The following is a 6,567-nucleotide window of genomic DNA, read 5'->3' as shown; positions in this document are numbered from 1 at the left end:
TGACCCCTGTGAGAAATGCCAGGACAGGGGCAGAGGAACGTTATAATGAGGCAAATGGGCGAACCAGAAGGATCATCAAGAGTACCTTCGGCCTCCTGAAGGCCAGGTTCAGGTGCCTCCATCTGACAGGTGGATCCCTGTGCTACTCACCCGAGAAGGTCTGCCAGGTAGTAGCGGCATACAGCATGTTGCACAACCTGGCCTTCAGATGGCATGTACCCGTTCTGCAGGAGAAAGAGACTGGAGATGCCACTGTGGCAGCAGTAGACCATGAGGACAGTGAGGATGAAGAGACTGAGGATGAGGATGAGGACAACAGAACATCAGTTATCCGTCAATACTTCCAATGACACACAGGTGAGACAGTGCAACTGACCATTCCTCTGACCATTGGTGTACTCTGTGTGGCTGTACCATGATGGCATAAACTTCCTTTGTATCTCAACTTACTGTCACCTATGTCTTGTCATTTTACAGATGTTGGTGATATAACAACTGTGTATTGATGTGCTGACTACAGACAGCTACATCTCATTATTTCTATGCTCTCACAGTGTTCAGATCATTTGCACTAGATGTGACTGTTTCCATAAATGCACATTTTCGACACAAAACACTAGTAGTCAAGTTGTGTTCAATGGTGTTTATTGTAGTGCTATGAAATTGAGGGAAAAGTGCAATGGAATGGGATGATGATGGAGGAAGGTCCAGGGTTTTGTTCTAGTCTGTTTGTAACACAGGTGCAGTGTCCAAAGGGCCATAGGAAGGGGAGCAAAGCAGTTGAAAGTGGACAAGGTGACAGGGTGGGACACAAGGGGGACAATCAGGAGAGTCTCATTTCCTGGCAGTGGTCTTGGCAAGTGCCTCTGGCTTCTGCCTGGTTAGCAGGGAATGTTTGAGGGGTGGTTCACCTTCTGCAGGGGGAGGGGTGCTGGTGGCCTGTGGACCCTGTGGCGGGGCCTCCTGCCCACTAGCTGCAGTGGAGGTAGAGGGCTGGTCAATGGACTGGCTAGAGGTAGGGGCCTGCTGCTGTGCTGTTGCCTCCCTTATGATGTTGGCCATATCTGCCAGCACCCCTGCTATGGAGATCAAGGTGGTGTTAATGGCCTGCAAGTCCTCCCTGATCCCCTGATACTGTCCCTCCTGCAGCCGCCTGATCTCCTGCACGTTGTCACGGATCTGGCCCATTGTGTCCTGGGAATGTTGGTAGGCTTCCAGGATCTCGGAGAGTGCCTTCGGGAGAGTCCGTTCCCTGGGCCTGTCTTCCCCCTGGCACACAGCGGTCCTCCCAGTGTCCCTGTTGCCCTGTGCCTCTGTCCCCTGAACGATGTGCCAACTGCCACTGACCCCAGGTCCCTGATTGTCTTGGGTCTGAGGTGTGGCCTAGGGTCCCTGTACAGGTGGGCACACTGGTGATGGATGTGTCCGGGGGACAGAGGTGTGGGTAGGCTGGGTAGGTGATGTGGTGTTGGATACTGATGTGGGAGGCTCTGTGGTGGACTGTGAGTGGGCTTGGGTGACCGACTGTCCAGTGGTCTCTGATGGGCCAGGTTGCTGGTTCAGCTCCTGAAGTCCAGAGTTACTGTCATCACTGGGGGCATCTTCTGTTGGGGAACTGGATAGTCGTGGCACCTCCTCTCCACTGACACTGGCTGGGGCACCTGTGGGGATGTAAATTATGTATTATGCTTTATGTCTGTGACATACTGTACATCCCTGACTTCCCCTCTATCGTTGCAGTTGCCCTGCCAACGTTTGCTTGTGTATGGTGACGTATTGTGTGATTGTTAGTTTCCCTATGCTGTGCATGCTTTGGTTATGGGTGTCCATGCAGGGCTGGGAGGGGTGTCCATGCATTGGTATGGCATGCAGAGCTTGGCATTGTGGTTAGTCATAGGTGCAGGGTGTGGGATAGAGTGGAGTGATAGGAGTGAGGGTGAGGGTGTGAGATGGCATGCAGGTATGGGGGGTGATAAGTAGTATATGTTGACTTACCAGTGTCCAGTCCTCCGGCTACTCCAGTGAGTCCAGGATGCAGTATTGCCATGACTTGCTCCTCCCATGCTGTGAGCTGTGGGAGAGGAGGTGGGGGTCCACCGCCAGTCCTCTGGATGGCGAGCTGGTGCCTTGCTTCTATGGAACGTACCTTCCCCCGTAGGTCGTTCCACCTCTTCCTGATGTCGTCCCTTGTTCTTGGGTGCTGTCCCACAGTGTTCACCCTGACCTCGATTCTCCGCCATAGCTCCATCTTCCTTGCAATGGAGATCTGCTGTACCTGTGCTCCAAACAGCTGTGGCTCTACCCTGACAATTTCCTCCACCATGACCCTTAACTTCTCATCAGGGAAACGGGGTGCCTTTGTGGAGACATGGGTGTTGTGTGGTGTGTGTTGGTGAGAGTGTTGAGTTATATGGTGGTGTGTGTGATGTGGGGTGCATGAGGGATGTATGGGTGTAAGTGGTGTGTGTGTGTATACTTGTCTCTGTGCTGTTCGTGTCAATCTCCTGGTAGTAATTGTGGTTTGTAAAGGGCTGTGGGTACTGTGGGTGTGTGTTTTATAGTGCTGTGGGTGGGTGAGTGTGGTGTGTGTATGTGTGTCAGGTGTGTGTTTTTAGTATTGGCCAATGTAGTATTGTTTTGTATGTGGGTGTCAATTCTGAGTGCAGTGGTGTGTACCGCCAATGGTTTACCACCGCTGAATGTCCGCTGTTGTGATTCGTGAGTCATAATGTGGACGGTGTTGTGTTTTCGGCGTAATGGTATCGGTGTTGGTTCCACCACTTTATCACTGACCTTGGGTCTGGCGGACTTGTGTATGTGGCAGTATTCTGTCGGATTGGTGTGTGTGTCATAATATGGCACACGGATATTCTCCACTGCAGCGGTATGTTGGCGGCGGTCAGCGGCATTTACCGCCAATGTCATAATGAGGGCCTAAGTGATTTGCTTAGAATCACAGGGTGTTGAGCTGACGCCGAGACTCGAACCTGGTTCCCCAACTCAAAACCATGAGCTCTCGCAATCATGCCACATCCTTTCCAATTTCAAGGCATATCAATATGTCATTTATAAATGCATATCAAGAGTCTGAAAGTTTGTTACAGGACCCAAAAATAATTTGTTTCCCCCACCGTCCATCCCTGATTGATGGCAAAATAGAAATATTTTAAATTATAGCTGAGACTCCACTCGCTACCCTGGATAACATGCTGAAATATTCTAAGTGTTTTGGAATGCATCCTGCATTTAGATAAGTCACCCATCATTCTCAAAGCTCACCTTGCACTCAAAGCAATCACACTGCACTTCCACTGCTCACAATGCACTTACTCAGTTTATCATCCTTTTACCCTGTGCTCGCATGAGCACACCACTCACTCTGCAGTTTCACCATTCAGTTTCCACTCACAGCAATCACACTGTACTTAAACCGCTCACCATTCACTCACACTCTTCACCCTCCTCTTACCCTGTACCCACAGGAGCAGACTGCCCAGCCTACACTCACATGACATTCCACTCACTTGTCACTTTCGCGCTGCAGTCTCACCACTCACCCTGTACTCACAGCAATCGCACTGTGCTTGCAACGCTCACCATGTGCTCACACCCTTCACCCTGCACATGTTGTTTATCCTGCATTCACACAAGCGTACCACTCAACCTGCAAGCACATGACACTCCACTCACCTGTCACTCTTACTGCTCACCTTGCAGTCTCACCACGTACCCTGCACTTAGTCTCAAAACAGCATATCAGTCACCATGCACTCATTCTTCCCCTTCTACACTTTCACCCGCACCCAAACTGAAATGGGCACATCACCCACCCTGCACTCACTCATCTCACCCAAACATCACCCTGGCACATCACTCATCCTGCATTTACATAGGCACTTCAGTCACTCACATACCTCACCCTTCGCTCACATGGGGACACCATTCACCCTGTACTCACACCACTCAAACAGGCATAACATTCACCCTTGACTCGCACCACTCACCCTCACTCCCTTCTCTCACACTGCACTCACACAGACACAGACACACTGCTCAGCCTGCACTCACACAGGTACTCCATTCATCCATCACTCATGTAGCTCACGCAGCTTGCACACAGGCATTGTCTGTCAGAACTCACAGGGATACACCACTCACCATGCACTAACTTTTCTCACCATGTGCTCACCATTCGCTCCCACAGCTCACCCTTCACTCTCGCCGCTCATCCTGCACTCACTCATGCATACTGGTCACCCAGAACGCACACAGGCGCACCATTCACCATGCATTTACAGTGCTCACACCACCCACCCTGCACTCATTCCACTCACCAGTGTCCACTCCTCTCACCTAGCACTCACTTGGGCCCTTCTCCCACTTTGCACTCATGTAGCTTGCCCTGTACTCACATTGGCACATCTTTCACCCACCACTCAAGCTGCCTTCACTCACACTGTTTAAAATCACCCAGCACTTACCCAGCACAGCTCTTATGCTGCACACATAAAAAGCATTGGCAAAGTCCCTTGTTGCATACAATGTCTTGCAAGTGAGAGTGCATGCTCAAGCAGAGCATGCGCTGTCACAAGGGAGACCTTAAAATGACCTGACTGTCATCAATATGCAAATTTTTACAAAGGCACCTGCAGAATACCTGTTCTTTCCTTAGAACTAGATAGCTAGTCAGCTCTGCCTGTCAATATGTGGCCGCTGCAAGAGGGGAGAATTCGCTGGTGAAAGGAGGGAGAACAGGGTTGAGGCTTTGGAGGATAGTGAGGGACAGAGGATCACTCTGAGGCTGTGGGGATAAACTGGGATGAGGTGTTTATTAGGTACAGGAGGAAAGAGCAGACAAATGCTGCAGAAGGGGGAAGACGGCGCAGCATGCTATGGCTGAAGCAATACAACCAAAGCTGTGAGCTAGTGAGGGAATAGATTTGGGACTTTAATCCAATGATGGATTGTGAGTGGGAGACGTATCACTGGCTACACCTGTATTTTTTTTTATCTTTCATCGAGGCCCCCTTGGCCTGCATAGGGGCCTGGTGTTTTCGCTGCTGCTGAAGCCACGGCATAGATCAGCGTTTGGACACATTGGCCTGCATAATAGCAGTGCTCTGTGAAGGCAGGTACCACCATGGAAAGCTGTCTGAGGCTGTGATCGCCAGCCCCATCTTCTGTAGGACACTTGGGCTCAAAGTACCAACAATGTTCCAGCTGAGAGGCTGGGGCCCAGGAAAGCACACCAACGCTTCAACTCAGCACTGGAACACAGGTGCCAAAACTGTTCACCTTCTCAGTTCAGACACGTTCAGTTGCTGCTGCTACGTAGCATGATCAAAGGGTTGCAGGTGATGCTATAGCATTGGCTCTAACGCCCCTTGAAGCTGTCACTGTGATAGAGAGTCCATTTTTAGTGAGCTTCAGTGTTTTAGAGGAGCTTGAATGTTTGAGAATTATTACTTGAACTCTAACATTTGCACACAACATGGAATTTGTGCACTTTAACCACTTCACTGCTTAATCTTTGATTGGTGCAAAAAAATCATGCTGAAAATCACAAAGTGAAACTTTTTACATAGTTGCACATTGTACTGTGTGACACCTTCAGCCTTTCTTGGCATTCCATTCACCACAATGGTTCATTCTAGAACATGTGTGTGGTTTTTTTTTTTACATTGTATGTTTGGTCTGAAAATCCCAACATGCAAAGTCTTACTGGACAAAAAAACATGTTTGCCAAAGGAGTAAAGAATTTCATAAGATCAATTGGATGCTGTGATATAAATTTTTAAAAAGTAAATTGCTTTGTTTCCAATATTGTAACTAGCAACATAGTGCTGTGATAGTGAATCACAGCACTATACAAGTATCTTAACTTTTTTAGACTACCACATGGAATTACTTCATGGGTTTCCATGACATAACTCATTATCCAAAAGCAGTGCAGTGGTTTTTTTAACCCTCTAAGTTTTATTCAAAATCACGGTTTTCATTTCTTTCCTTTCATGCAGGTATTGCCAATAATCTTACATAGTTTCTATCTGCACCCTTTGTGCCTTTGACTCTCAATAAAACTTAGTAAGTGAATGACAGTGACTTAATGCAGCTAGGTAGTGCACGGTGCACAGTTGTCCTGTTGGAATATGTATTAGAACTAGGAGTAGGTAGCATGGAAGGTTGACTGGAGCCAAGATACCTGAAGCCTGCCTTCCTTCAGAGGAACCTGCCTCATGTCCTGGAGAGAGAGAGGACCTGTTGCCTGAAGAGTAGACTGTGGTCAGGAGACCTAAACATGAGTCAGGAGATCTAAACAGGGAAAGACAACAGTGGTTCTCTAGATAACAATGACAGACCCACTGGAAGAGTTCACAGGTAAAAGGGTCCTCAAACCACGGTACCTGAAGAGACAGTACCTAAGGTCATCCTGATGCCTTGGCAGCACAGTCAAAGGTCTCTGGACTTTCCCTTTGCTGTACACCTCACAACACTGCATTACTTCAACCCTCCAAATGATTTTACACCCACTGCTTTGCTTTCTATTGCTTAATCCCAATTCAAGAT

The sequence above is a fragment of the Pleurodeles waltl genome, chromosome 9 (genome assembly GCF_031143425.1).
Source record: "Pleurodeles waltl isolate 20211129_DDA chromosome 9, aPleWal1.hap1.20221129, whole genome shotgun sequence".
Lineage (NCBI taxonomy): Eukaryota > Metazoa > Chordata > Amphibia > Caudata > Salamandridae > Pleurodeles > Pleurodeles waltl.
This window is presented reverse-complemented; position numbering follows the sequence as displayed.